The 27,676-nt window shown below is 48.2% G+C and overlaps 1 protein-coding gene across 3 annotated transcripts in view; it reads left to right on the plus strand.

Moving 5' to 3' along the window:
* Window positions 1–216: 216 nt before the first annotated feature.
* The window catches only part of ERG (ETS transcription factor ERG), a 269,120-nt gene continuing 241,660 nt past the window's right edge, over window positions 217–27,676 (plus strand). Inside the window, exons 1-2 of one of the 3 annotated variants that reach the window (XM_045036605.1) lie at window positions 15,466–15,604; window positions 17,519–17,698. The gene's annotated coding sequence lies outside the window, so the exon portion shown is untranslated. Of the gene's footprint in view, window positions 356–1,331; window positions 1,398–15,465; window positions 15,605–17,518; window positions 17,699–27,676 lie in introns of those variants that run through there. The other 2 variants (XM_023238738.2, XM_045036606.1) reach the window with 2 other exon arrangements.

A 27,676-nucleotide genomic window follows, 5' to 3' on the forward strand; every position in this document is an offset into this window, starting at 1 on the left:
ACTTCTGTGTGCTATGGTCAATAAAACTGCATGTTAATAGCGACCAATTAATAGATTATGTTGCCCGGCCTTAAAAGTTGAGGGAGTTTTAATTATTATTTTTCAAATTAAAGGAGTGCTTATTCCCTCCCATCCCTTGGGGTGGTGGGGGGGGGGGGGACTTAGCCTTCTTGCTGGCTGTTTGCTGAAATTCTTGGCTGTTAAAGTTTGGAGAGGGAGGGACATGAGTAGTTTTCACTTGGTCGGAAAGGAGCGAGTGTGCAAGAGGACGCTCTGGGATGGGTTCCTAGCGAGCGCAGGGATGGTGGTGACGGGCCCCCGGGGACAGCAGTGAATGAAGAGACGACGCACTCAGGTAAGCGCGATTTTGATGTCACGATTCACTGATAAACTAAAACATCTGGAGGGGCTTAGCACAGTGCCCCAGAGGCCGAGGAGCGGGACCTCGCGGCTCCCCCGTTGGGGAGTTGTTTTTTGCCGACTGGATTCTGTTCTCACGAGGGCGGCTGTCACGGCGCCCGCGCGTCCGACCGGGTGTCTGGGCATCCCGCGTCGCGCTGCTCCCCGGCCTCCGCCGGCCCGTCCCGGCGCTCGCCTCCGGCTCCGGGGACGCGCAGGTAGCGACTCCAGGTCTCGCTGAAGCCGGAGGCACCTTGGCACCGCGTCTCTTCGTCCCCAGTCTGAGGGCGACGTGGTCTTGATTCTGATGCGCATCCCAAGGCAGCCGGTGGTTTCAAACTTCTACGGCTGCCACCGGTTCTTTCGTTACATGTGACGTCTGTCGTGGCTGAGGCTGGGCAAGAAAAAAACCCACTGCTTCTCACCAGAAGCGACCCCGAGTTCGAGAAGCAAGCTCCTCCGGGGCTCCCCCCGCCCCACTCCTCTGGTCTCCCCTCCTGGAGGCGCGTCCCGGGTTTGTCTCCGGCCCGGCTCACGCCGTCCCGGGCTCGGCTGTGGCTCCTCCTCCTCCTCCTCCTCCTCGCCCCCAGCGCCCTCCCCCGCCGTCAGCTCCGTCCTAAACCCGGCGGCGACCAGACCCGCCCGCGCCGCCGCGCTCCCCGGCCCCCGGGCGCGCGCACGGACACGCGCGCTCGCAGACCCACGCGCGCGCCCCCACGCGCCCGGGGACACGCGCGCCCCGGCGCCCGCGCCCCGCCCCCCGGGCGCGCACCTCCCGCTCGCGGGTCGCGCGTCGGGGCGGCCTCCCTGCTCGGCGATTGGCGGGAGCCGGAGCCTCCCCGAGGCCGGCGCCCACACCATGGGCTGAGCCCGTCGGCGCCCCGGGAGTCAGTGCGGCCCGGCTCCGCGCGCGCACCGCCAAGCACGCGCGCGGGCACACGCGGGCGCGGACACGCACGTGCGGGACACGCCCTCCCCGACGGCGCCGCTCGCCTCCGGTAAGTCCCGCGCCCCGCGCGCCCTGCCCGGCTCCCGCGCGGGCGGCGGCGGGGTGGCCGGCCCTTCCGACGGCGCGGGGACAGGTGGGGCGTGCGACGCAGGGAGGGACGGCTCGCCGCTGCGCTGCCCGGGGTCCCGGGGAAGGCGCGCGGGGCCCGGGCGGGACGGAGAGGAGCAGGGACCCCGAAATCGGCGGGGGCCTCATCTGGGACACAGAAGAAAAAAAAAAAAAAGCCTGTTCGTTCTTGCCTCGATGGGAGTTAGGTGTTGCACTGAAGTCCACTGTGGGCTGGAAGCGGGGACCAGATGTGGGCTAGGCTGTCACCCCGCTGGGTCATTGCAGGCAGGGACTCTCCCTCCGACGTCGCTCCAAACCCCGGGAAACCAGGCTCTGCCTCTTTCTTCTCCCCCGTCCCTGTCTCTGTCTTGTCACCTTCTGACACTTCAGCCTCAGCTGTTATGTTTACGTGCTTACAGTTTGCCACCTTAATTGGGAGTTCTTGGCATGTTTAAAAATGTGGCCTGTAATTCTTTTTTTTTTTTTTTTAATCAGATAGCCTTGGTATAGAGATGGTTTACAAAAGGTACTTATAGACTTATTTTTTTTTTTTTAGTATTTTTAAGCCTAAAACTTAAATGCTATTATTAATAGACCAGACTGCCCAGTAAAATGGGTAAACAATTTTGATGCAGATGTGGACTTAATGCAACTCGTTGATATAAGGGTAATTTCGTTTATCCTTCAAAAGAACTTATTCATATGGGCCACAGATTTCACACTCGACATGTTTCTGTAGTTCTGCAGTTCAAAAAACTTCCAATGCGAGTAAAAAACATTGTATTCTTCCCCGGGTGACATAACATAGCGCATAGAGTTTATTTATCATTGGAACTACTTTTGAGGATTTTCGGTTCTCTCCAAGTAGTTTAGAGCCCTTGACCAGCCTCAGCTCCGCATCACCTTATCACCCGGAGAACTGTCACATTCCTGGGGTTAACCCCTGCTCTGCTGGCAGCCGCTCGTGTGGGCTCCTCCAGCCCCCGGGAAGACCAGGCAACACGAGTTCTGTACAAACCCAACCAAATTACTTCAGTGGGTGTCAAATTATGAATGAGCTAATCATACCATCGAAATGACAAATCTAGTGGAAGCAGGGTGAGATATGCAAACTTTGTGGCTAGCATGTGAAGTTTCATAATTCTAAAGAAAGGTTTTATGAGTGCTACCCACATCACAAATGCCGTTTGCGGTCTGGTAATCCTAGCTTCATTTGGACATTGCACGGTGCTGGCGAATGGGTATTATATCTTTTGATTTATAGGTTTCAGAATGTGTCGTTCCAGTTACACTTAAAATTACAGTTTCTTCTCTTTTCTGACACTTTGTCATGACTTCATTTTAGTTTAAAAAATTCAGGGTAGGCTTGTGATACATTATTTTACATGAGTCTGTGATTTCACGATGAGTGCCTGGGGATTTAACCCGATGTTCCTCCTTCAGCTAAAATTTTGAAAATCAGTGTTTACTGTTGAATGGATTATGTAACGGGGCTGTGTGTCCGTGTGGATATCAGCAGTCCTCCCTCTACTTCCCATGTTTTGTTTTGGTATTCTAGAAAAAGCTTGTTGAATTTCTAATCTCAGAAAAATCCAGTATTTTATTTGTGGTAAGGGCTAAGATCCCAGGGGAGTGCCAGATATGTATATATATGTAAGAAGGAAAACATCTCCCAAAGATGTCAAAATGGATTTTTAACTTACGTGCTTTTGTAAAGCGTCATACACATGATGTGCATGCATGGAATATATCATGTCTCGTATCATAGGCAAATAGATAATAGAAAACTTCCAACTTTTTCCCTAAAATTAATATTCGCTCTGATTTTTTTTTTCCGGTTCATTATCCTTAAACAAGAACATAAAATAACAGAAGGGGGAATTATTTCTTCACAAGACAGAGGAGCTAATGTTCCTGGAGGCTTTTCCTATCCTCAGTGAAAAACAATAGCAGGTCGGCGTCGGTCATATGATACGGAGTGGTGGGGAGACATTGTCATGTTGAATAAATGTCAGTGCTGCCTTCGATTTCATACAACTCTGTTCAGGAGGTGTTGACATAAAGACACCCGCATGTTTCTGACGAGACTTACGGAGCTGGGGAAACGAGATGTGGCCAAGGTAACTCAAGTCATCATGAGCGAAACCCCGGCCTTTTGATGGAGCTCCGTGTAGGGTGGGAGTTGATCGCTCTCTAACTGCAAGTCTCTGTGTCGCCTCCCGGCTTCATCAGCCTTTGCTTCCCAGGCAAGCTTTTCCGGTGAGGAGGAGACTGCCAAAGGGGGTTCTGTGTTCTTTCCCCTCTCTGTGGAAGGATTCTTGGGCTTTTCCTAGGGGATGTAGTCCTTCAGAATACAGCTTTTGTTTATGGTCTACACCTTGAACTTGAAACTGTATTAAAAACTCTGGAGCGGCATCTGTAAGAAAAAGAAGCCGACGTGCAGTAGAAGCTAGAAGCGTTTAAATGTTTCGGACACAACTTCAGGTCGTTTCGATACCTGGTTGCGGAAGTGTGGGGAGTTGGGGGTCTTGGGGGGACTTTGTAAGTCACGGCGGTAGCTGGTGATTGCTCGCACATGAGGGCTTGTTGATGCTCTGGATGATCTTCTCTCTCTAGTGTTTCTTTGCACTTCTGGGCGTGAGTTAATTACTTGTACATTTAGCGTTGAGTATTAGCCGCGAGTTAATTACTTGTACATTTTGCGTTGTCAGTATGCGGCGCACATTTATTGATTCAAAGCTGTTTGTTCTGTAGATAAATGACAGGAGTTTCCAGTGGTCTGGACGAGCCTCCAAACAGTTCTTCAAAAGAGCCTGGCGTGGGGGGGGGGGAGGGGGAAGATTCTCCTTTTAACTTTACCTTTTATTTCTAACATTTTAGCATTTAAAGCAGAGAGGATTCAATGCCTCATGTTTGTAACATTGCAGACCTAGCGAAGGTAGTGAAGGCGGGTGGTCTAAAATTAACTTGGCTAAATTTAAGTGTAAGTAAAATGTAGGACAGCACCAAGAAATTAAAGGGTGCGTCCAAAAATGGAGCTCTGGGTCTACGTTTTAGATTTAAAGTAACTTTCAAGTTCTTCTATTTTTATGGCGACATGTCATAATCTGGAAGACCCTGATTGCGTAGGAGAAATAGTAATTTAACAATGAAAGTAAGGGGTTCAGTTACCTTGACTCAGCGCACGTTCAGAAGTGTGTGCAAAGGACGTCCAGTTATGTGACTTTTCTATTTGAAAATGGCTGCGTGTGGAGAATGAAATATCCTCAAAGTGTGGAAAACAAGCCTTTTTGAGTTAATTTATCGCTTTTTAAAATTACAATCCTAGACGACGAGACGTGAGATCTGATTTAGGACACACTGCTAGCGTGTCGAAAGGTTTTTAAAAACGAGATGGGTGGCTGCCTCCTTTCAAAACATACCCTTTGGTTTTGAATTGTGTTAGTGGGAATGAGATTTTCACACATGCTGGTGTCTCATATGGGATTCCTTTTAGTAATAATATTATTCCAATAATTATTCCCCCTGGAAGTGGTGGGGGGGGGGGAAGCATCTGTCCAACGAGTTAGGAAAGAAAACAGACAGCTGCGTGGCGATATTTTTTAATAGCAGGAAACTCTAATTTTCACTTAATTAAAAGTTCGGCAAAGGTTCCCAAATCTTAATTTAAGAGTCAAGATAAGGGACACCTGGGTGGCTCAGTCGGCTCAGGTCATGATCTCACGGCTCGTGAGTTCGAGCCCCGCGTCAGGCTCTGTGCTGACAGCTGAGCCTGGAGCCTGCTTCGGATTCTGTGTCTCCCTCTCTTTCTGTCCCTCCCCTGCTCATGCTCTGTTTCTCTCTCTCTCGAAAATAAATGAACATTAAAAAAATAAAAAAAATAAAAGGGAAGATGTGTGTTTAGTTCTCGGTTAAGGTCCAGGGGAGCACAGGAGGTGAGCCCCGCTTGGTGTCCTGTTGTTGCCCGATTTCTGTTACTCTCCGTTCCTGGTGGGAAGATTCATTTTCTCTGGGTCGGAGTGGAAGTGTGGGTTGTGGATTCTTGGTGCTGAGTAACTTAGCTGAAGTTGCAGAGTAAAAGAAAGACAAAATTGGAGTGCGCGTTTTTCTGTGTTCCGGGCAGGGAGGTCTGCGTGACCACCTTGGGTACAGCCGCATCGGGGACATGGGTTCGCTGGTGTCGTCACCTTTCTGTCTGCGCTAAGATGGACCTCAGACTCTGTCGCTCTCGGGAACAGGAAGAGAAACCCAGGGTCTTAACCATGTCTGCTAACGACCCGTTGCCTTCGCAGAATAAATTGATTGCAGTCGGCAGCGGGGGAAGTCACGTTCCCAGTCCGTGTCACTGAGGCCAGGAATTCTGCTTGCGGCCGAGGGAACGAGGATCTCAGGCTTCTGAGAGGAGATTGAAAGGAGCTGTCATGAGGAGCCTGGTGGGAGGGGGAGGGGACCACTCCCTTGCAGGGAGGACCCCAGGAGTGAACCGGGTAGGACTTCAGGATCCTTACGTGGGCCTACAGAGATCTAAGCCGAGTATAAATAATGACGGAAGTGTGTGCTCGTAAAAGAAAATGTTCGGAAACATTTTCCGCTTACGATCTTAATGTCAAACTTTTTTTTTTTCTCAAGTTTATCTATTTTGAGAGAGAGTGCGTGGAAGTGAGGCAGGGAGGGGCAGAGAGAGAGAGAGAGAGAGAGAGAGAGAGAGAGAGGGAATCTTTGCTGTCAGCATAGAGCCCGACTTGGGACTTGAACTTACAAACTGTGAGATCATGATCTGAGCTGAAACCAAGAGTTGGACACACCCAGGTGTCCCTTCATATTAAACTTTTATTTATTTATTTATTTACTTATTTACTTATTTATTTATGTTTATTTATTTCTATATATTTTGTTGTCCATTTGGCTTACCTACAGCCCAACAAGTGCCCTCCTCAGTGCCCCAAATATTAAACTTTTAAATGAAACGGCTTAGAAAGCTGAAGTTTCTTTTATTAGGAAGCGAGGCAAAAACGCATAGAAAAGAAACTGCCGGCTGAGGAACGTTCTGACATCTCATACTTCGAGTGCCTTCTCCTTAATATCGTATCCGACCTCACAAAGCCGGTGTGAGCCTGCTGCCACATTTACAAATCTGGGTCTCTAATTGCACAGAATGTAACCTCGTCTCCTGCAAAGGCTGGCTCTTTTTTGCAGCGCAAGATACAGCGGCGAGATGACAGAATCAGCAAAAGGAGAGGAAAATTTGCTTCTCCAGGATCGAAAAGTACTTTCTCGTCTATTTGACCCTGGCAGTAAAATTTACTTCACTGCGGAGTTCTGAAATAGAAATCATGACAATAAAGATCAAATCCAGGGAATGTTGCCGGTCTTTTCTGGAGAAGGCAGGTTAAGTCAGCATCTTACCGATGTTTCCTCCGAGCTCTGAGACCCAAATGAAAGTCCCGGCTTTGGAGGCAGAGGAAGAGAATACCCATTACCGCTTGAGGTCTCAAAGAGAGAGGATTTCATAGCTGAAATAGCATCAGTTCTGAAGCGTCCCACTACATAACTGGATGTAGTTTTGCGGTTTTCTAAGACTTACTTATAAATACAGGTGATGAAACAGAACATCCCCCAAGGACAGTGTCTCCCCAACCCTCCCTACCGAACTGGTAAAACCAGAGCTGAGCCAGTAGAATCACCCCGTAAGTACGCAGACCCCACAGGGAACTACCAGGAGGCAGAGAAGGGGTTACATTTGTATGCATGTATCAGAACGCGTATAGAACGACAGGTAGCTGCAGCATAAAGTTTTTCGTTGCAAAAGCGAAGCATTAAATCATGCTTAGTTTTGTTTATTGGTTTTAGGCGACCTGGGAACGTGTTTCGCAATCCAGGTTTCTGGATCACCTATTAAATGAGAGCACCAGCCACACAGAGACACGGGGGACCTGGGTCGATTAGGGACGATCAAGGCACTGGATACATCCAGAGGTTCGGAACACGACTGCACATTTAATGGGGAAAGCCGGAAAATTCCAGCGTGAAGCTCACCTCTCTACCTGTCTGACTCCGGCAATTAGTGACCCGCCTGATTTATTCTTTTCCCAGCTGATCGTATTGACAGCAGGCAAACAGTACGATAGCCCTTTTCACTCCAAATCGCTAATAGCGCTCACTCTGAGAGCAGCGTCCTCGGGAAACACATCCCCAGGCGGAAATGAATGCGGGGCAGGCGGCGTGCCCGGGAACGCAGGGAACGCTGACAGGCAGAGGTCGGACCGTGGCCGGCTTCCGTCCAGGTGGTGACGGTCTCGGGACGCCGGCGGAGGAGGGGGCTTCTGGGTCAGAGAGGGGCGAGTCCAGGAAGAGAGACCGGCAGGTGCGGGAAATGTATCAGGGAATGGCGAGCTGCCTTTTCAGGCTGCGTTCCCGACTCACGGTCTGCGCAAGACGCCGCGAGGGGCACTGGGGAAGCCTCGGGTTGTACCGTCAGGACGTTGAAATATGGAAAGGGGGCAGGGGAGGGGGTGGTGAAGGCCCGTGCTGCGGGATCTAGAGAGGAGGTGACTTCATAGGCTGACAAAAGGGCCTCATTCAGGACTGCCACCTGATCAGCCCGGGCCTGTTTGATGGTGAGCCAGGGCCCCACGCTGTGCAGCGATGGAGGTGGTGGCCCCCATGGGGCTGCTACGTCAAGCGCTCTGATGGGTATAGCGGTGGCCGTGACAGAGACCCCACCGAGGCAACACACGGGGCAAGCTTCTTATCCCATCGCACAGGCCCTTATCTCTACGGACCCACGGGAGAACCTCACGTTTAGCCTTCGATTCGGGAGAAATCGTGTGAGCCTTTGGCTGGCTGGCCCAGCTCCGGCAAGCGGCCCCACAGCCCGCCTGTGGGGCTCTTACCCTTGTTCCTCCTACAGCCTCATCCCTACTATTTATTTTGCAACTACTGCTTTTTTTTAATGTTTACTTTTTGTGGGGGCGGGGAGGGGCAGAGAGAGAGGGAGACACAGAATCTGAAGCAGGCTCCAGGCTCCGAACTGTCAGCACAGAGCCCCATGCGGGGCTCGAACTCACGAACTGGGAGATTGTGACCTGAGCCGAAGTCGGACGCTTAACTGACTGAGCCACCCAGGCGCCCCTACTTCTGAGTTTTTAAAAACCTTTTTATATTGCATATATCCTTGTAGATCACTTTACATCTTTTTTTTTTTTTGGAACAAGGTGGAATATAAAAATTTTCCATCTTATAAGAATCATACGATCAAAGAGTGATCTAAACCGTACCCTAGGAAGACCCAAGAATGCTTCCCGAAGGACGAGGCACTGGGGCTGTGCCGTGCCGCCAGGTGGTGTGTTGGTCCTGATTTGGCAGGGACAGACTGCAGGCTGCAGTGGGCAGGGGGCAGGGGTGTTAGCCATTGCTGGTGTTCAGGGTGTTGGAGGTGCTACTTGGGAGGTGGGCCTTGTAGCCCAGGAACTGCCCAACCCTTCCCGGTTCTAGAGGGCCCAATCTAGACGCTTATTTCAATATCCCAAGTGTGAAGTTATTTCTTAAAAATATTTATTTTTGAGAGAGAGAGAGAGAGAGAGCACACAAGCAGGAAAGTAGCAGAGAGAGAGGGAGATACAGAATCCGAAATAGGCCCCAGGCTCCCAGCTGTGAGCACAGAGCCCGACGCAGGGCTAGAAATCACAAACCATGAGCTGACTTCAGACACTTAATGGGCTGAGCCACCCAGGCACCCCCTCCAGTGTGCAATTAAGATAGGGGATAAAATAATGTTGCAAAAAGGCAGGAAGAGTGTGGTGTTTGGAGGGTTGTAATTGACATTGGGTGCACCAGGTGGGGGAAGCATGGGGCATGTGTCACCGTAGGTCACTCTTGCCATGGCTCTTCGGAGGCCCCCGTTTTGCCCCCGTTTTCCAGAAGAGCAGAGTGAGGCTTGGGAGTGCAGAGGCCAGAGTCTCACCGATAGTAAGAACCTGCAACGTCAAGTTCTGGAATCTTTGCAAGGGCTCTGCTGTCTGGAATCCCCTTGGTCAGAGCAGAGAGCCCGCTGACAGAAGTGACGAGGAGGGAGCATGGTGACAAAGAGGCTGAGTCAGTGGGAGGTCAGAGCAGCACTGGTCAGAGAACGTCGAGTGCAAGTCTCACGCCTAGTTTTAAACATTTTAGCAGTTAAGAAAGACAAAGAAACTGGTTAAATTCGTTTTAACAATCGATTTCATACAATGCAACGTGCAAAATATTATCATTTCAAATGCAATGCGTATAAAAATATTGGTGAGCTATTTTGCCTTATTATTTTTTATTACAGTAAATGTTCAAAATCCGGTGTGCAGTTTACACGTACAGCACATCTCGGGCCGGACTGACCATATTTCGAGGGCTCAGCGGCCACACGTGGCTAGTGACCACCGTAGTGGATGGCGCAGGTTTAGAATCTTGGGAAGAGGAGTTCCTGTTTAATGTAGTCGGCAGCCGTGAAATTTGTAATATAACTCGCTCACTGGACTAGGATGCTGTGACTTTGTATCTCCTTTGGCTATCTCCCGGAAGGTCACTGTGGGACCAGCTAGGATTGCAACAGAAAAGCTAACGCTAGCGTGGCATAGTCAATACTAACTTTGCACTTTTCAAATCGGAGGGAAAATTCATATAGAATGTTTCCTGTTGACTCACTTCGTGCTTTGAAAGAGCAAAATAATATCTCTACTTTCAGGCGGACACTTTGCATACCTGGTAATGGGTACATGCTGCCTTGATTGGAATCCTGTGCTCTGACAACTTCATGAGCAGAAAAATCCTACCTGACTATTCCCTGTTTAAAGGCAATTCCAGTAGGATGACAAATTTCTTATTTTGCGTGTGGACAGTTTCTTGAGAAAAATGCAATTTATCATTTTGAAGAATAACATTCTTTTTTTTAATATATATATTATTTTAATATATTATTATATTATTATAAATAATATATATTATAAATATATATATAATATATAATATATATAATATATATAATATATAATATATATAATATATATATAATATATAATATATAATATATATAATATATAATATATAATATATAATATATATAATATATATAATATATATAATATATAATATATATATAATATATTATATATATTATATATATAACATAAATATAAAATAATATTATATTATTTTAATATATATATTAATATATATTTTTAATATATATTTTATTTTTGAGAGAGAGACAGAATGTGAGTGGGTTAGGGGCAGAGAGAGAGGGAGACACAGAATCCGAAGCAGGCTCCGGGCTCTGAGCTGTCAGCACAGAGCCTCACACGGGGCTCAAACTCACAGACCGTGAGATCATGACCTGAGCCGAAGTCGGATGCTTAACCAGCTGAGCCACCCAGACGCCCCTGAAGAGTAACATTCTTGAGGTGCCGGGATCCCTGAGAAAGAAAGAACATCGATGGGGTGGGTTGTTGCAGAATTAAGTTTCGAGGGCAAGAATTTGCAGTTTGGTAGCGGCAGGTTCATCTCACGTAGGCCTCTCCCTCTTCGTGGAGCACTCAGGTTCATGGCAAAGTCTTACAGACTTTGTTGTTGTTCATTCGTTGCTTGTCGTCGTCAGTGTGCTGTGTAATGTGTCTTTCAATCGCTGAATAACTGAACGACTGTCTTCGAATAACTGTCTTTACCATATGCATGCTTTGGTGTTCAGATTTAATTTAATTTTTATGCAAAGGAAAAAAAAAAAACAAAAAACAAACAAAAAACTCCTCACTGTAGATTCTTACTCCTCCACATTTCCCTGAGTAAGAAATTTGTTTTCAGTTCCAATGCTTGGTCTGCAGCAAACTCCTCGTCTGTGCTTCCTTGTAAATGGTTTGTTTTCATTATCGCTGGTGCCTGATAAGGGAATTTTCCTCTCCTTGTTCTGGTTTATTTTTCCCAGTGGGCAGTGCTTGCTGTAAACAAAACAAAACAAAACAACAAAACAAAACAAAACAAAAAAACCCCCAAAAAACCAGTTTTAAGTAAAATGCATGTGGCTGGTCTCAACTCTAATCACCGTAGCAAATTTGACACCTAATTCTGCGCAGTTATTGGGCAACCAAACAGAAGGGACAAAGAATGTTGTGATTTATTAAAAAAAAAACAAAAACAAAAACAAAACCCAGACCTCAAAATGAATGAATGGGGCTGTACGCTCTCGTCTGTTTGGTCACACGTTTCTGGCCGCTGGGGCGCTTCATGGTAAGGCCGTTGAGGGACGCACAAAGCAGCAAGAATATTTATCTTGCGTCCAGTAGGTTCCACTGCTTTCACACCTGGACGCCGAATCCGGTTTTGCGGTCGAATCCCGTTCCGTTCACCGGGGAGCCTCGGCTACCAGGCGAGATCCTTCTAGAAGTAACCGCAGTTCTGTTCTGGGGCTCCTGCGTGTCCCCTGGATGCCGTCGGCTGCGTCTAACCTACTGGTTTCCCACGGGACTACAAATTTAATTTAAGGCCTAAATTGTATTTGAGAAGTCTGAAGCGCATTAAGCCTTCTGAAATAATTCACTTGGGATTACGTTCAGTGAACGTGTAAATATGAGAATGTGCGAGGCAAGTGGCCTCAACAGAGAATGGATGCGAGACCGCGTTGATGCAAGCCACATGTGCTTCAAATCTTGGAGGAAAATCTGTGTCACCGCTGGCGACCAGACCTTGAGGCTGGCCGGGGAGGTTTACGTCCAGTCGCTTCTGCGCTGGGTCCCTGCCACGTCCCCGGGGGAGACCTCGGAGACAGACTGCTAACTGTGGGATTGTCAGCCAGGGGGCTCAGCTGTCAGCTGTGGCACGGTGAAGGCGACAGAAAGCCAGAGGGAGGGGCTGTGTAGCCCCCGTCCCCAGACGGTTCCCCACCAGCTTCTCAGGTTGGGTGTTTGTGGGTGCGAAATGGCCAACGTGTGCTCTTGGAAGCTGCTATGTTAGTTAGACTTGGGTTGGGGATGACAACCGTGGGGTTTTTGCCTCCAGGCTGAAGATCTTTCTTATGCTGGGGCGGGTACAGTGGCATGATAGTGTCAGGCCCTAGAGACACCTGGTCAGTGAGGACAGTGAGCATTGCTAAGTGCCCCCCACTTCCTGCTGACCTCTGGCGGACACGTCTCCCCCTCGGCACCGGAACCTCCCATCTCTGCCTCTCCTGCACCGGCCTGGTCCCCTTAAGCACATGGGGTCCTAGGTGGCCGTGCCAGCGAAATTTCACCTGCCGTGGGCACGCACGGGGGCTAAAAGAAACAAGCCGGCGAGTCTAATGAAATCAGGCTGCAGATCTGAAGCGATTTTGGAATATCCTGCTCTGCTTTCTGTCCTGTGTCTGGTTTTCATGGAAATTGGTGTCTGGGAATGAGAGGGAATCGGAGGGGATTTGCTGGAGGCAGGTGCCTGGTTCTTTGGCTTTGGCCCTTAGGAGTCAGGTCCAGGGACCTCCTCAGAGGGGGGAGGGACACAGAGGTCTTAGGAGATTTGATGAGCACCGTGCAGTCTTTAGAAGACTGGGGATTTTTGCAGACTTCCTGATTGTTGAAAATTATTCATAAGTCCGCCGTAGTCTGGGATTTTTAGGACAGAAAGCACACTCCACTTATTGTCCGTGCTTCGTAAGTTACCCTTTGAGGTCGCCACAATGTTATTTTTATTTTTATGGCGTGCGGGGCCGCCTGCGTGGGTTAACTTCTGAGATTATGGGTAAAACGACTCCATTTCTTTCTCCGGCAAGGGCTTGACCCGTTCAGGTCAAAGATGTGCAGCAGCATCCTGGCCCTGGTGGAAATCCAGGCTGCGTCCTGAGACCTTGGGAATGCGTTCTGGTCCACCCTAGATGAAAGAAGTCGTGGAAATGAGGATCGGAATTCGTTACGTTTGCCCTGGCAAGGGAAGCAAGATTGAGCACCAGGTTTTAGTCCTTGCTCCAAGCAAGTGAAATAAGAATTGCATATCATGTATTCGAGAAAGTGAAATGCATGCTTCCCTTTTGGAATGAGCGAGATTTGTAACAGACTAAGGCAAGAAGGCAGAGATTGCTGCCTTGGCTACATAATATGCAATGAAAAGATGTCCTGAGAAATCTGAGGCTGGTAGGCTTTTTAAAAAATATGTTGCTGGTTTTCAATAACTACCCTCATCTGCCTCATTTGTCTCAGACCATTAACTTTTTATTTCTTTCCTTTTTAACCTTTTTTTTTTTTGGTTTCTTTTTGGTTTTTTTGTCTTGTACTCGACACCCACCGGCTTCCAGAACAAGAGGCGATGTGTGTGTGACTCGTTGGCTAAAGGGCATATCAGGGGAGCATCCGTCTTCTAGAAATAATGATGGGGACATCCTAAACTGATTGGGGTAAATGCAGACGGCTTTTATCACGAGGCTTTGGTGCTAAACACATGGAGACCAAGCGATGCTTTCGGAAGCAGTTACCCTTAGGCTTAAATTTGTGTTTTCCACTGTTTTTCATGACCGATGCCCTACAGATGGAGTCTTTGCAGACATCCTTCCCCTCCCCTCCCCTTTTCCTACATGCAAATCTAACGCCATTAGGAATTTTATGGTATATATATTAAATGTGTGTGTGTGTGTGTGTGTGTGTGTGTGTGTGTGTGTGTGTGTATACACATATTCAGGTATAATTCGTACTTACACATGAGAAGAGGGAAGACTTTTCTTATCCTCTGAGAACTGATTAGCTTTTTTAAAAAGAATTTTTAATATTCATTTTTTTTTTGAGAGAGAGAGAGAGAGAGAGAACGCAAGCAGGAGAGGGGCAGAGAGAGAGGGAGTCACAGAATCCAAAGCAGGCTCCAGGCTCCGAGCTGTCGGCACAGAGCCCGACGCGGGGCTCGAACCCACGAACCGCGAGATCGTGACCTGAGCCCAAGTCGGATGCTCAACCGGCTGAGCCCCCCAGGCGCCCTCCCCCCATGCTTAGCTTTGAAAAAGATTCTGTTTAAGAGAAGGGAGGGCATCTGCCCCAGAGCGTGGCCTGAAAACGGACAGTGGTAAAGCAAAACCCTCCCAAGAGCTTCCACTGCTTCTCTCAGAGGGCTCCGTTAAACACACAGACTCGGAGACCACACATTCCTTCTGCTTGCGAGAAGGTGCTAGGATGCTTATCAGACTTAGGGTGGACAAGACCTGCCGGGCTGCCGGAGCACCCCAGCTGCAACACAAGACCTCAGAGGCCGGTGGCCCCTTGCGCGGTAGCCCCTGCCTTTACTTCTGGGTCTGGACAGGAGCAGCCCTCTGGCTTCTGCAGACAGCCTCCCCCGCCCCCGTCCCCTTGGACGTACAACTGCAGGCCGTGTGGCCGATCTGGTACAGCTGGGTCCCACTGACGCTCATGTCTCCCCTCCAGTTAAGATGGAAATATATTAGAGAATAAACAACCAAAAGAGACATGCTGAGTTTCACCCAAAAATCAATCAGAGGAGAAAAACACTTGGGCCAGCGTCAAGAGAAACAAAACTGAGCCAGCACAGATTTTTATGAAAATGATCATTGAATAGTATTTCCATGAAAAGGCAACTGACTCAGAGTCGGAGGGTGAGTGTCCCGTGAGGCAGAGCAGAGTCGGAAGGGCCCGCCCACGCCCGGGGCTCACAGCCCCGCTCAAGCTCAGTTACTAGAAGTGACCCAACCATCCCGAAAATAGGAAAAAGGACACGAGGGACAAGCCAGGCTCTTAGGAAGGGAGAAAATGTGTGTTGTGAAACCAGCCCGGCTCGGGAAGACTGTCACGTCGCATTGAGCTTCTCCTCCCCAGAAGCAGCCCCGCAAATAACCCTCTTGCGCCCGGGGAAGGCTGGGCGGCACAGTCCCTGACCTTCTGGAAGGGCCCAGCGAGAAAACGGATGTTGCTGCGAGTGCCAGAGGCGCACAGATGAGGCGTTTTGTTTAAATGCTTACCTCCGGCTCAAGGCATAGGAGGCGTTCTGGTACTTTCGGCTGGTGCACTTCCTTCTGGCACATCACGAGGGAGCTGCCTTCCATCTGAGGCAGGAGATCCGAGTGGTTCTGTGAGCATCTCCCGGGAGCTGCCCTGTGGAACCCAGCGGCTCCCTCCGCCCCTCCCCCCGGGCCGTCTGGGCTCCGTATCTGGAATGTAAAAGGTACGTTCTCGTGGACTCTTCTGGTCTGGTTTGTCTGCGCTTTAAGAGATGCTTAACTCCTAGCGAGTACCGGCTACTTAGGAAAGCTCGCTCTCCTGAAACTCTCCCCTCTTCTTCTTTCCAAATGGCCCCTTTTTAATGTCTTACAGACAGACGTTAGTTTGAGTCAGCGGTGATCCGCAGTCTTAACTTTGACAGCAGCAGAATGACCAAGAGCTATGTCATAGTCACATGGAGCACAGACTTGGGAGTTTATGAATGCTTGCCCTTAAAAATCACTAAAAATACCTCTTCACACTATGCCTCCACACGCAGTGGATGCCAGGGTGGTAAAATCACATCGTTATCTGCTTTTCTGGTCCTAAGGGTGGATGGTAATAATTTTGGGGTGGATGACAGACCACAATGTGTGTCTGAACACTTACGTGAAACTCACTTATATTATGGGCTGGATATCCGATCTTCTGTGACTATAGCCGATACTTTGCTGTGCTCTTTCTGGGGAATTCTCTTTGAACTTGGTAATGGGGACTTTTGATTGTAAAACAAGACAGGCGTTTAGAAAACATTGATGTTCCTCATGAACCAGGGTCGATGCCGGCACCAACTGCATCCGCACCTGTGCCCAGAAAGAGGAAATATCTAACACCGTTTGGACTTCCGAGACCGTTGCAGACTTGTTTCGCAGCTTGGCTCTCTTATTCAGTATGATTTTTGTATGGCATTTTCCCTCCAAAACCTTATCATAAATGTAAGCTCTCACATATATGATGTACACACACACATACTGTATTATGTAGGTTACATGTATGCATATTACATTACGCTACGTATGTTACAATAACGCTGTATTAAAATAACCTCGTCATCAGAGCCTAGAATTAAGGTTAAATTGTCTCTTCCTAGACCACATTCAGAGAAGTCTGAGGAGGACCCCAGGTGGCCTGGATTTTACTCTCCTGCTAATTACTCAGGTGGAAAAAGACTGGTCTGTGCTGTTGTCCTTATAAGCGATTTCTGTAGACCCAGGCACCTGCAGTCAGTGTACGGGAAGGTTCCGGTATGCTAAGAAACCACAGCTAAATAAATACCAGCCTTCACAACTGGGACCTAGGAAAAGTGCTTTTATCGTGGAAAGCCGAAATCCGCTTTAAGAAAATAAGATTTTTAAAAGCGAAGTTGTCTCCCCATCTTGTTGTGTGTTGTAGTAAATGGAACCATCTTTTCAAGGAACTCTTCTGCTCAGTAGGAATATTGTCACACTGATTTGCAGAAGGCCACCTGTTAGCTGGAGCCACAGTTTTCACTGGGAAAGAAAGCCGATGACGGTCCCTCCTTTTTTACTTCTCTTCCTGGCTTGGCCCTGAGTCAGGCTGGCATATCGGACTCCACTCTGGGTCCAGGGGTGCCACCCGGAGTGGGGAGGGAGTGTGGCTGGAGACCCCTGTAGGGAGGATGTCCAAGCCCGCCTACGTTTGCTGCATGGAGCAGGGGTGGGGCATGCTCATGCCAGTTCCCAGCCGTCCTAGCCTTCTTTCCACACCCCTACCCATGAGCGGTTTCCGTGAGCTCTCAGCTGTGGGTCACCTGCTGCAGGGGATGGAATTTGTCACCCTGACCCCGTCACCAGCCAACACAGACTCAAGCCCTTGGTTCTTTCGTCACATTTACTTGAAAACTGTCCGAACACGTGGCATTGACATAAACACACTGGTTCATTTTTCTTTACGTTGCCCCAAAACGGTACTGGGGGGGGGGTCCTCAAATGATCTCGCCAGCACTGAAAATGGGGACACACAGGTGCCGTGGCACCTCTCACTGATACATTGTGGTCGAGCCCCATCTTCTTTTGACCATTGTGGTTTGGGATATTTCAGGAGAGGACTGAATCGAATGGGTTCTTTTGTTCCTCAGAACGCCTGGATTCCTGGTGTGGTGTCAGGACCGCTTCTCTTAAGAAAGCACCTCCCTCTTAAATAAAAGCACCAGGGACCGCGGACCCTGCTGTTGGCTGTGACGCGCGTCAAGCTTAGAACAAGGAAGGATTGCGTCCTCACTCTGTCGCCCTGCAGACCTGCACCTTGGCCACTGTAGGTGAGGTTCACGGAGCGCGTGTGGGCGTAGTCGGTATGTCCACAAAGATGTTTCTGTTCCCCCACTTTGGGTTTTCGTCCCGAGACTGCTGATTACACCATTCCATAAATTCTCCATTATAGGTAGTAAAACCTAATTTTAGATTTCCTGCCTGTACCAGTGTCCTGCCTGATTGCTACGAGCTGGCGAGAGGCGGGACCTGGGAAGCGGACTGTTCAAACCCGGCCACGTGTTAAAGGCTTTTCCTTGAATTTTTGGCCTCTGGTCCATCGTTCCCTGATGGCTTTTATCTTAAGTTTCAAAAGCTTCTGGAGATCAACTCTGCAGCTTACTTGGTTCGTTTCGTTTCGTTTTGACACGAGGGATCCGAGAAGGGGCTCCGAGGAAGGAGTGGGGCATCAGGGGGTTAAAGTGAGTGAGGAGGCCAGTGGAGCCCCGGCCATGTTTGCCAAGAACGCGAGGCTCCTTGCCCTCCCAGGGGTCCGAGACTTGGCCCCTTCCTCATGCTGGAAGCTTCCTGGCAAAGTGCATACAGGTTCCGAATGTCTGGTAGAACCAGTGCTTTCTTCCCACCCTCCCCGTCCAGTGGGCCAACACCTTCCACCAGGGATGCCGAATGGTTCAGCGGGGCTGGGGTGGGAGGCGTTGGGATGTGACTTCCTCGTGGCCCCTCTCACGGTCCCAGCTCCATGATGCTCCCTTCTCGACCCTCAGGCTTGGAAAGGTGCACTGAGAAGCTCAGTGGGCGTAACAAGGTTTCAAGGATATTTTGGGTTTGAGGCAGCCATACTTTGTTACCTACAAAGTTGAAACCCACGAGCTGTTCGTCTACCCTGGAAGCTTGGCAGGCAGCAGAGTGCCCTGGAGGGAGGCTGGCGACAGTGGGGGTGACCAGATGTGTGTTTCTATTGGGCGGGTGTGAGCTGAAATCTATATGAACAGTGTTAGAATGTTTGAACCTTACAAGAGGTATTATGTCCGGGCATTTTTGAACTTGAGAAGGTGGTATCCGTAATACTTTGTTCGTTGTGGAAATATTAGAACATACAGACAAAAATATTTAAATCTTTCCACACTCAGACATTATGGCTACTGACAATGATGCATTTAATTCCAGAATTCGTTTATACGTATTCTTTTCCCCAAAGTGGATCATATCACATACACAGTTTATATAACGTGTTTTTATTTTACTGAGGAACACATTGTAAATGTCTGTCCATGTCGGTAAACATGTTTCATGAGATATCTTATTTCTGCCACATTATTTTAAGCCTGTTTAGGATTCCGTTGTATGGTCCTATCATGATGGATTTAAATAGTCCTCTCTGTGGAGTATTTAGGCTGTTTTCTGTTTTCTTTATTAGAATCCAAAAGTTCTGCGTCTTGGCTGCAGAATACAGATGCCCGGGTCCCATCACAGAGGAATGAAATCAGGCTCCCCTGGGAGTGAGGCGTAGGGGTCGGGACTCATGCTGCACAGTTTGCCAAAGTCTAGAATACTTTCTTGAAAGTGGAATTGTGTGGGGCGCCTGGGTGGCTCCGTCCGTTGAGCATCCGGCTTCGACTCAGGTCATGATCTCACCGTTCGTGAGTTTGAGCCCCATGTTGGGCTTTGCACTGCTAGCCTGGAGCCTGCTTCGGATTCTCTGTCTTCCTCTCTGTCTGCCTCTCTCCCACACTCGCTCTCTATGTCTCTCAAAAATAAATAATCATTAAAAAAATTAAGAAAAGAAGAAAGTGGAATAATGTGATCCGGGTATGTATCTTCATCTATCTTTTGATATATGCGGGCGGCTTATCATTCAGAACTTCTTTCTTTTTTTTTTTTTTTTTAAATTTTTTTTTCAACGTTTATTTATTTTTGGGACAGAGAGAGACAGAGCATGAATGGGCGAGGGGCAGAGAGAGAGGGAGACACAGAATCGGAAACAGGCTCCAGGCTCCGAGCCATCAGCCCAGAGCCTGACGCGGGGCTCGAACTCACGGACCGCGAGATCATGACCTGGCTGAAGTCGGACGCTTAACCGACTGCGCCACCCAGGCACCCCCAGAACTTTTTTCTTTATAAACTGTTTTAGAGTTTAAGCCTTAAGGCTTCTGAAAGGCGAGGGATGCCGAGAATTTGCACGTGGACTTGGGGAAGAGTTCTTACTACACCACATAAGCACACCAGGCTCGTCGGCTTTTGCTTAGTTCTTTGGTGTTGTCACATGACCTAAATAAACAGATGAGCACATTCCTAAGATAATGAAGAAGAATGTATTTGGTGCCTCTTTCTCCCCATGGAGCTTTGGTCAGACCACGGGGCAGGTGCCACAGCCCTGGCCACCAGCAAGTGGCAGTGAGTGCTGCAGGACCCCAGGCCTGTGCCTCTCGGGGCTCCTAACCCGTCCGTAGAAATCTCCCGCAAGCCCGTCCAGTGTTGAGTGTATTCACTCTGAAGCTCCTTTATGGATGTCATCACTTTTCTACTTTAATTGCTATTTTTTTTTTCTCGAAGGAATACATATGCATAAAGTTAAATGGTACTTCTGGGCTTATAACATAAAATGCTAGTTCTCTGCCCTCAACCATTCCTTAGCTGTTCTTGGCTGTTCTTTGTCATTCACCTCCATATTTCTAAGTTCTGGGCTCGTGGCACTCCTTCTCGAGTTTTCAGTTTGGACAGGATCGGTTTTCTGTTAAAGAAGATGGGGGTTGGGTTCACGCCCCTCCCTCCCTTCTCCGTTCCGCTGTCCTCACAGTGTAGTGAGGCAAAAATGTCCGCTAAGTTCATGTCCACGTCTAGCGTTATTGTAATGATATAAACGTTAGAGGGGAGCCAGAGGATGTGCTGCGGTTACATTTTGTCTTTTCCCAGACTTACTAACTGGGATTTGCGTGCTGCCGTCTTTTCTCTATGTGCTTACACATCAGACTGCCCTCCACTCCCCTGGAGGGCTGGCGTGTCCTCTCCGGGCGGGACGGCGTGTTCAGTGATCGCTCGGGGCTGTGGAAGGGAGGGAGGGGGAAGACCCTTGGGAGGCTCGTGCCGTCAGGCTCCGGATGAACTGGTTGCTTCCCGGCACTCTGTTGTCCTGGGTCTTGGCTCCTTGTAAAGTCCGGGAAGGTAAGGAATTCGAAATATACAGCAACCAGCAAACAAAGAGAAGCTGGTGACCGAACCGAAGGGTCTTGGTTTAGATCTTCACTTAGAATAGATCATCACTGGGGACACCCGGGTGGCTCAGTCGGTTGAGCATCCAGCTTCGGCTCAGGTCACAGTCTCACGGTTCGCGGGTTCGAGCCCCGCATCGGGTTCTGCGCTGACAGCTCAGAGCCTGGAGCCTGCTTCAGATTCTGTGTCTCCCTCTCTGCCTCTCCCCTGCCCATGCTCTGTCTCTCTCTCTCTCTCAAAAATAAGTAAACATTAAAAAATTGTAAACAAAAGCGTAGATCATCACAGGGAGGGCCAGCTTTGGATCCCAGATGCGCCTCCCATTGGGTAGTATTCCACGACATCTTTTTGCCCTCGTTTAGGGCTCTTAGAACTTAAGAGTCCATGCTTCTTATCTGTAAGCATAGCGGGTATTTGCCTCTTTCCTTTTTGATAGTGTGTCTTCTTACCTAATAACTGGCCTTGAGTAAACATTGGCTTCCTTCGTAGCAGGGAGGTTCCCCAGACAGTGCCCACCCGCCCCTCCAGACACGGGGCCCCAGTCACCCAGATCGGACTCTTACTCCCCATGAGGCGGTTGGACCTGGAGAGGAACTTTAGATGACGCCCTGCAGAAATGCAGCAGTGGCCAAGGTGGGAGATCAGATACTGGCTGGGCCTACGGGAGCCAGAGTACATTCCTGCCTCGATAATCCCCTTGGAAATGAAAAAAAGGTTCCCTCAAGTTTTTATATTTCCAGCTTTCATCTGCTTCTTACTCACAGGTGCTTCATTCCTTGGCTTGAGCAAATACCTTCAGGGAAAAGGAACCAGATGTCTCTTGAAAAAAAAAAAAAAAGAATTACTTAGCTTGAGGAGACCTTCGTTCAACTAAATCGTACATAAAAGCCCAATAAATAACTGCCCCCGCCCCCGCAAATAGAGGACATTTCTTTTGGCGGAAGCCCGTGCACTCTGGCCCTGCCCTACCCCACCTCCCCACTGTCCCCAGACCCCCTCTGCCATTGGGGACCAGCGTGAAAACCGCTAGCTGCTCTATTCCGTTCATTTCTCGCATGAGAAAATAGACACCTGTAAAAGTCAGTTGTCCGATATGGCAGGACAGGTGACTGGCAAAGGGGGGCCCTCGCCCAGCATCTCATTCCAACCTGAGTCACGCTGGGGTCAACCGTGTTTGAACACACGTGGTGACAGCCAGAGGGACTCGCCATCACGTGACCCCGAACGCCCACAGCACGGCTTTCACGTCTGCGGCCAACCTTACTGAAACATGGAAAGGTGATTGCACGGTGGTCTGTCATCAGGTTATATTTTATACTCGATTATGCTTTGAAAATATCACACTGAATTCCTTTGCAACAGTTTTCGGGTTTTGGGTAGGAGAATTTTTTTTTTTTTTTTTTTTTTTGGCCACGAAGGTAGACATGCCTATGAAATTTCCTCCTGGTTGTTTTCATTTATTTATTTACTATTTATATATCTACGTAGCTACTGATTTTTTTTTTTGCCAGCTCCGTATAGATTCTTTTCAAATTTTTTTTTAAAGTTTATTTAGTTTTGAGAGAGACAGAATGTGAATGAGTGAGGGGCAGAGAGAGAGGGAGACACAGAATCCAAAGCAGGCTCCAGGCTCCTAGCTGTCAGCACGGAGCCCGACGCGGGGCTTGAACTCACGAACTGCGAGATCATGACCTGAGCCGAAGTCGGATGCTCAACTGACTGAGCCACCCAGGCGCCCCAGTATTCCTTTTTTTTTTTTCAAGGGTGGTTCATTCATCGTCATTGTATCAATACATTATTATCAACTAAAGTCCATAGTTTACATTAGGGTTTACTCTGTGTTGCATATTCTGTGGGTTTGGACCAATGGGAAATACCATGTATCCACCGTGACTGTTCCTACTGAACAGTTTCACAGCCCTGAAAATCCCCTGTGTTACACCTCTTCATCCCCCCCTTCCTATCCCTGAACCCACAGCAGACACTGAGCCTGTCACTGTCTCTGCGGTTTTGCCTTTTCCAGAATGCCCTAGAGCTGGGATCAGACAGTACGGAGCCTTTTCACACTGGCTTCTTTCCCTTAGTGATAGGAATTTCGGTTTCCTCCATATCTTTCTGGGGTTTGATAGCTTATTTCTTTTACTGCCAAATAATTTCCATAGTGTGGATAGACTGCAGCTTATCCGTCCGTTCACCTATTGAAGGGCCTCTTTGTTGCTTCCAGTTATCTTTAGCCGTTATTTTTGTGATATTTTTCAAAGCCGGAGCAAAGTTTCTGAGGGAGGGATACGACCTCTAGATGAAATGCTATGCTATTGTAATAAAACTGAGATTCTAATTAAGGATCACGGGTACGCATCCATGCAAAGGGAGCTGGCTATTTTTGATAAAATAAATGTTCCCGATTTCATAGGGTCTGTATCATTTTAGGTCTTTGCTCGGGTGGCCGCTAAAATCAGTAATGCAGCTTCTCCAAATATTATATTCCCAAATCACTCTGCATGGAGAGGCATTCACTCCACTCAGTGTGTGTGTTTTTTAAAATGTTTATTTGTTTTTGAGAGAGAGCGCCAGCAGGGTAGGGGCAGAGACAGAGAATCCGAAGCAGGCTCCACACGGCCAGCACAGAGCCTGATGTGGGGCTTGAACACATGAACTGTGAGGTCATGACCTGAGCTGAAGCTGGACGCTTTACCCAATGCGAGGCTCAGACTCACAAACTGTGAGATCACGACCTGGGCTGAAGTCAGATGCTAAACTGACTGAGCTACCCAGGTGCCCTGAGGTAGATGGTTATCTACACCAGATAATTAGAACCTAGTTTCTTCTTGGCATTCTTTTTTTTTTTTTTCAACGTTTATTTATTTTTGGGACAGAGAGAGACAGAGCATGAACGGGCGAGGGGCAGAGAGAGAGGGAGACACAGAATCGGAAACAGGCTCCAGGCTCCGAGCCATCAGCCCAGAGCCCGACGCGGGGCTCGAACTCACGGACCGCGAGATCGTGACCTGGCTGAAGTCGGACGCTTAACCGACTGCGCCACCCAGGCGCCCCTCTTCTTGGGATTCTTAATGCTCATATTGTCTCTCCCTGCATAGACCCAGGGCAGGGAGCTCATCCCCTCATCCTTTTATGGTCCTTTCCACCTAAAAAAAAAAATGTTTGTCAATAGGTGCTTCCTTAGACTGACCTCTCATTGTGTATTGTACCTTCTAGAATAACACAATAAGGAGGCTGGTTTTGCTCGCGATTGGTGTGGTTAACCCCTGACACACTGCCTGGTTCCTAGAACTCTTTCAATGAATATTTATCAAGTAATTTCAAAACTGAACAAGTGAATGAATGAATACTTGACAGACCTTCGTATATTTCAGAGGAATATTTCCTTCAACGTCCCTTTTGCAGACAAAACACAGCTAGTTTTTTTTTTAACCTTATTTCACACACTATGTTTTTTTTAGAGCTATCATATATTTGATTTTATTTGTATGGACATATGTTTTTTTTCTATCAGTGTTCTTGGAGAGTCACGACCAGAATAGTCCCTAGGAAATTTGGGACCATTCTATTTTGTGATCTCGGCTCTGTGCCTCCTCTGACTATGTTAGCTTCAGGACATCCCCATCACACTGCCCTTGAAAACCTTCATGTGTTTTCTTGGCCCCAAGAATGTCCTAGTGGTATTTTTAAATAAGTATATGCCAACATTTTAATTAAATGAACTTTCAATGATTTGGGTATGTGAATATCCATGCCTTTCAGGCCTAGTGGCGGGAAATGACAACTTTTCTTTTTATTTGAATATAGTCGACGCTTCATAATAATTTAAAAAATGTTTTTAACCTTTATTCATTTTTTTGGTGGAGACAGAGCGTGAGTGAGGGAGGGGCAGAGAGAGAGAGAGGGAGACACAGAATCTGAAGCAGGCTCCAGGCTCTGAACTGACAGCACAGAGGCCGACGCGGGGCTCGAACCCCGTGAGATCATGACCTGAGCTGAAGTCGGATGCTTAACCAACTGAGCCACCCAGCTGCCCCGACCCCTCATAATAATTTAGAAGTAGAGCGAGTAAAGCTTCTAGCACGATTTGACTTTAGAGAGCCATACGTGAGATCGAAAATTGAGACAACAAAAAGAACGAAATAAACAAAACCAACCAACGAGCAAATAACAAACATCAAACCTAAAATGATTTCTACGCGTTGATGCAGTGTGGAACAAAGGACAAGGCACCGGTAGGGATGACATTCACGTAACCGTTACTCTGTGTCTGCCAGCGTTCCGGGATTTCCACATGTGAACCAATTGAATCCATACAGCAGTCCACAGGAAGGCACGTTTTTGTGATTATGTTTTATTGCGGTAGAAAACACAGAAAGTGGACCATCCTCATCGACTTTTCAGCGTCTGGCTTAGTAGTGTTAAGTGTCTTCACGTCGTTGTAAAGCACGTCTCCAGAACTTCCTCATCTTGAAGATCTGAAGCTCTGTCCCCACTCAACAGCAGCTCCCCTCTCCTCCCTCCACGGCCCTTGGTCACCACCATTATATTTGTGGTTGCATGAATTTCACGGGTTTAGTTTCCCTCTTAATCAGTGGAGCCGCGCCATATTTGTTCTTCAGTGACTGGCTCATTTCGCTTAGCATCGTGTCTTCCGTGTTGTAGCAGGAGACAAAAATCTCTTTCCTTTTGAAGGCTGTGTACTATTCTACCGGCTGCACAGACCACATTTTCTCTGTTCATTCATGTGTTGATGGAACCTTGGCTAGCTTACATCTCTTGGCTGTTGTGAATAATGTTGCTCTGAATGGGGGATATGGGTGTACAAATACCTTTTTTAAGACTCTCTGTCAATTCTTTTGGGTTTATACCCAGCAGTGGAATTGCTGGATAACATGGTAATTCTATGTTTAATTTTATGAGGAGCCTCCATACTGTTTTTTTTTTTCAACGTTTATTTATTTTTGGGACAGAGAGAGACAGAGCATGAACGGGGGAGGGGCAGAGAGAGAGGGAGACACAGAATCGGAAACAGGCTCCAGGCTCCGAGCCATCAGCCCAGAGCCTGACGCAGGGCTCGAACTCACGGACTGCGAGATCGTGACCCGAGCTGAAGTTGGACGCTCAACCGACTGAGCCACCCAGGCGCCCCTCCATACTGTTTTTTTAATAACGGTTCTACCATTTTACTATCCCACCAATCGTACACAAGGGTTCCAGTTTTTCTGCACCCTGGTCAACACATGCTACTTCCTGTTTTTGCTTTTGTTTTGTTTTTTGTGTTTTGTGGGTTTTTTTTTTTTGCCATCCTAATGGGCGTTGAGGCGGTATTTCGTTGTGTTTTTCAATTGCGCTTTTCTGATAACTAGTGATATTGATAATCTTGTTCGTATGCATGTTGGTCACGTTGTGTGGGGAGCACTTCTCCCACATCCGTTGTGTGGATAAGCAAGTTCAGGCGAAGAAAGGTCAGTCAGTTCGTTCAAAGTCATACAGCGTGTACACGATGGAACCAGAGTTTGAATCCGCAGCATCTTGCTTTGTAACCCCTGCGTTCTGCCCCTTCCCGTGGGGGCACACGTTCGGTGTGGGAGAATGCTGTCCCTTCAAGTCATTTTATTCAAATCTTCTTCCTTATATGGACTCATGACTGAAGTCTGAGCAAGGGAAGTAGGAGAGATCCCTTCTTTCTATTCCTTCTCTCCCTCCCTCCTTCTCCTGTCTTTCCTTTCCCCCTTTCAACAAGTACGGACCGTGTACCTGTCCGGGTCACCTGCCATATGCAGGTGGAGGATGGAAAGGTGACCGGGACAGAGTGTCCCCTGTTACCACCGAGGTTCCGGACACACTTGGGAGATTCATTGTGTGTCCATGTGATTTTTCTTCCAACTTTGGACTGGAAGAAGACACGGTATTTCTAATGACAGCAGACTGAACTAGAACTGCCTTGGATAAACTAGAATGTCGGATTGTCTTTGAGATGAGGCTGTAATAGGAGAGGCACAATAAATGCAAAAAATAAGGGAGGGTTGAACGCGTTTTGGAACTTGAGAGATGACTTCTGTAGCGTGGCGATGGTGGAGTGATGAATCGAACAGAAGCCGTTTAGGCTGGGTTTCCCCCAGCAAAGCATACCCTCTAGAACTGTCTATGGGATTTTGTTTGCAGACGCCAGGTCTGAAGTGCTTCCTGACTTGCCAGGGGGGCGGAGCTGGGATGAGGGCCATGGCTACCAGGAGGTCAGGACAGGAGTACGGGGGCTTTTTGCCTGTCTGCACAGACCTTTGCCAGAGTAGGGGGTGGAAAAGGCCCGGGATCAGGTGTGCATATGCAGTCACACCGAGTTGTTCTAGTATTACCAGGATTACCTGGATTTGGTCCAAAGGAAAGGAAAGTAGTAAAAAGGAGGTCAAAATTGGGACCACGCCATCTCTGAAAAAGGATGGGAAGGCTATAAAAGTCTTCCCAGGCTCTTAGTTATTTTCTCTCTGCTGCAAATGACATATAGCAGCAACAGAATGTTAAGTTACCACTAAAAGCAAAATTTCCCCCAGTGTGCTTTAAAGAGACGAGACATGTGGGCGTTTAGTGTTACTGATTCTTCCTGATGCCATTTTTTTTTAAACCAAATTTTCTATGACTCATAGAAACTCCCATTCTCTCTCTTGACTGTAAGACTCTGTGAATCCGTGTGCTCGGTCTGTGAGACGTTCAAGCAAAGACCACCTGGATGGGAAGCACGGTGTAGGGAACGGTGTGTTTCGAAGGGGCCGAATCTTTGTTCTTGAGGGCAGGATACGCACAGAGTTGGGGGAGGA

This window comes from Felis catus, chromosome C2, assembly GCF_018350175.1.
Source record: "Felis catus isolate Fca126 chromosome C2, F.catus_Fca126_mat1.0, whole genome shotgun sequence".
Lineage (NCBI taxonomy): Eukaryota > Metazoa > Chordata > Mammalia > Carnivora > Felidae > Felis > Felis catus.